The 3,991-nt window shown below is 38.1% G+C and overlaps 1 protein-coding gene across 2 annotated transcripts in view; it reads right to left on the bottom strand.

The window, feature by feature from the left end:
• Window positions 1-2,431, bottom strand: part of LOC106670505 (outer dense fiber protein 3-like) — a 26,967-nt gene extending 24,536 nt beyond the window's left edge. For both annotated transcript variants that reach the window (XM_014400938.2, XM_014400939.2), the window contains exon 1: window positions 2,327-2,431. The gene's annotated coding sequence lies outside the window, so the exon portion shown is untranslated. The remainder of the gene's footprint in view (window positions 1-2,326) is intronic.
• Between the last annotated feature and the right edge of the window lie 1,560 nt (window positions 2,432-3,991).

Genomic DNA, 3,991 nt, shown 5'->3' with positions numbered 1-3,991 from the left:
TTTGTATTTTTTAAACGACACTCCAGACGGATATCTTCTATGCTGCTAATACTTATAGAAAAATTGACAAATTAAAAAAATTTATAAATAACAATATGCAATAAAATATATTATTATTTATTCAAGGCAAAGTCCAAAGCACAAACCCGCAATCGATCCACGGCCGAATCCATCCAGCTCAGTTGAAATACACGAATCCGTATCCACGAGCCCAACAGGAATAACAGTCATAGTACAGCCCTTTGTTGTTAAATTAACAAAAAAAAATTTATTAGAGAATTCGGATATTAAATCTTGGAGGAATGACTGGCGGTTTGTGAAATAAATGAAATTCCACCGATAGGCTGTAATGGAAGTCCAAAGGTAACGAATCGAGTAACTCTTGAGCTGTTAATCTCTATATTTTTCCTAGCGCTTTCTTAAAGCTTTTTTTTGTATTAGGATTTATGTAAGCTCAAATCTACACATTTATGTACAGACATGTACAGAAATGAACCATCGCTTCTCTCAGTCTACCGGCAAGTCCAGCTTTGCCGAGGTGGGCTCCGGGTGCTGTCAACAGCTAGATCAATCAATGCAGTTCCTAGATGCAAACGTAAAAATGTACGGTTCTTCCTAGGTCTTCTAGCTTGAAGTCTATGCAATTGAGAGATGTGCTCGGTTTAATTTGAACAAAGTGTAAAAAAGACAAGAATGTAGCTATGCAACAGACATCAAAGCACTAAGCTCAAACATCATTAGCTCAAAACTGGTGCTGAATTGCAAAACAAAACTAAATTAAGTTAAGTTAAGCTAAACAAAGTCACCCTCTGCTGGGTCCCAGGACATGTGGGAGTAGAGGGCAACGAAAGAACGGACGCCCTTGCAAGAAAAGGGGCTGCTACATCGATGATATGTCCTGAGTCCTTCTGTTATTATCAATAAGGTCCCTAATTGAGGATCAATGGGTCAACATTCCGCCATCGGCCCAGTCAACTACACCTTCACACTAATAAATTCATTTAGTTTCAATATACCAAAGAAACTCAAAACGAGATATCTATAAAATACTGTATACGGTAAAACAGTCCTATTTCTCCAAAAATCAGATCTAGATACTTGATGCCGTAGTCAAGCACGATTCTCGTATCGGGTGGCATTCATAGGATTTCTATATGGAGCCAAGGGGTTTATGGAACACATAAGACTTTTTCTACATGCCTGACACGTACGCAAGCTTTGAGCCAAAGAGTCCGTGTGTCAACCTCGTATGGCCTATTCTTAATCGGGTGAATATGACCTTTACTACGAAGATATTAATTCGTCAAGCGGACCACGAAAACTGGTGAATTTACTACAAAAATTGAATGGTCGCTGTTGAAAATTGTGTTCGGACCGCTGGGAAAATCTTCCGGAAAAACTATCGGGTCAAATTTTAGTTGGGAATTGCGATGTCCTCGGCAAGATTAAACCCATTATACGCCATACAACAATTGAAAAAAAAAAAAAAAAAAAAAAAAAAAAACAGGAAACATCCTCAATAAATTTATTACTAGATTCATAGAAACTACCGGTTGTAAAGTCAACAAGTTCGATTCGGTTAAAAAAAAAAAGGATTTTTGGAAAAAATTTATAATTTTATAAAAAAACATCCGGCAGAGGCTTTTATTAAATATATCTCTGCATTGGGCAATAAAACGTGGTAAATCGACGGATGTCATGATGCACCAGTGACCCCGTGCCACCCAATACCACTGCGGATTAATCGATAATTCATAAAACTCGACTATCCTCGACCCTATGTCATAACTGAATGTCATAACTACCGATTATCCTCATTAACCGAGTTTAAATATTAAAAACTATATCTTTAATTGATAATATTGTTGCCCCTCAAACACCCCCCCCCCAAATTGTTTACCCTCTGTAGGTTGTTTTATTATTATTTTTTTTTAAATCCTGTTATTTATAATATTCCATAGAACGAGACAACCAAAACAAAATTAGTTTTGGTCTCCGTCTATGGAATATCATAAACAATAAGAGGACAGGCAATGTTAAAATTTAAAATTTTCCATGGCCAATGTTAAAAATTCTATGAGCAGTTCATATTTGTCTGTTTTTTTTTTTTTTTTTTTTTTGCTATTTCGTTGAAGCAAATACCGACCAATAGAAAAATCTAGTATTTTATGATACAAATTTTATTAACATCAAACGCAAAGAAAAAAAAAATGAAAGTAAAGGAAAGTTTATAAATGGAAATGACAAATCCAAACTTTCATTTCCATTATATAAAACTCGTGGATTAAAGAAAAATCTTTTAGGTAGGATAGAAAATCCGACTTACTCGAAACGAAGAAGAAGTCGACGGTGGAAGCACGGAAACGAGAATGAAGTCCGCTAAGTGGGAATAGGCTTAAGTTAGAGGCTCACGTGACGTCAAAACTGACTCACTCTTCCCCGCCTACCGAGAATGCCTTCTGAGGAGTTGTATGACCCAGCTCGGAGGCGGCGGTGCAGAAAGTCGCTTCTCCTTCCTTTATTCGACTGGGTTCAAAATTTGACGTTTGTGTATCACATCGTCACCAAAGACCAAAAGTTCAACCTTTAAAGGACAGCCGGGAAAATGTACGAAACCGACGGATGGAACGTTGTACCATCCCGATTTACCACAATATCTCGGGCGCTTATTTGAGTTTTGAGTAATTAAGCTTGCAAGAAGATTATCACAATTCCATCGCTTATGTGATTTATTTTATTGCGTAAAAATTTTATTACCTTACATGTAACATATCTGCCATATCTGTCCTTTCTTATGTCGATATTCCCAGTCAACCAAGAAATGGCAGTTCACAAAAGTCTTTTAAATATTAAGGTTAAAAGGAGTCTTCTCTCCTGTACCTACCACGACCAATATTGGTCTGTTAGGCAATCTATATTTTTATCTAGACTTTTCGTTAAGAAATGTGTAGAGATTAGTGACCGTTAATCGATATCTGAATAATTTTTCGTTAAGTTCAGCCTGCATAGGTCTTCGCACCGCCCTAAACTGCTCAAAAATGAATAGGGATATTTGTAATTTATTTTTATTCTACTAATTTTAATTAAATTAACCGATGTATTCTTGTTAGCTGTATAAAACAAAACAGAAAATACAAACCAAAAACAAATAAATGTTAATCCTCATTTTTAATAACAGATTGACTAATGACTAGAAAAGATGAAGATTGCTAGTTTTCTAGACACCTTTTCTCATCTTTTCTCCATTTTAATCCAGTTGTATTTTGTTTAACCATGGAAAGACATCATCTTGAATCAGAAGTTCTCAAAACTATTGTGAGAAAGAGTCATCGAGGTCACTGGCAAGTGGATATCGCAGAGGCGGTTAGCTTTTCTCAGAGCGGCTTTAGCCCGATTCCGAGAGACTGGAAGTGCCAAAAGGAGGCCTGATAGTGGATGTCAGCGCATTACGACGCTAAGGGAGAATAGAAATAATGTCATTGCTGCAAGACGGATTCCTTTCCGTAGTGCCCGCCAAGTACTAAATGAGGTACAAGAGTTTCAAGGCCTTTATCAACAGGGACATCGTATGCCATTTTGAGACGACCTGCAGCAAAAGCCCGCCACCTGCAACTCAGAAGAATATGATGCAGCGAGCACCTAGAAGTGAACATCAATTGGAATGCTGATATGTTTACTGATGAGTCGCGTTTCTGTCTGTATAGTGATATCAGGCGCCGAAGAGGAGAACAGGGGATGCGTACAATGCCCCGTTCATGCTCCCTTCAGTGCAGTTTGGGGGATGCGGTGTAATGGTCTGCGGTGGGATTTACACTGGAGGACGAGCTGGACTCCGTATTGTCGAAGGCAACCCACCGGAGTCCGTTACGTCCAAGAAATTATCGAGGAATACATCCCTCAAACCAGGGCTCTCAATGGCAGGGATTTTCGATTTCTGGATGACAATGCAATACCAGAGGCCGAATTCGTCATCAATGTTTCGAAAACATGG

Source organism: Cimex lectularius, unplaced genomic scaffold, assembly GCF_000648675.2.
Source record: "Cimex lectularius strain Harlan isolate CLEC.00 unplaced genomic scaffold, Clec_2.1 scaffold31, whole genome shotgun sequence".
Taxonomy (NCBI): Eukaryota; Metazoa; Arthropoda; class Insecta; order Hemiptera; family Cimicidae; genus Cimex; species Cimex lectularius.
This window is presented reverse-complemented; position numbering and strand designations above follow the sequence as displayed.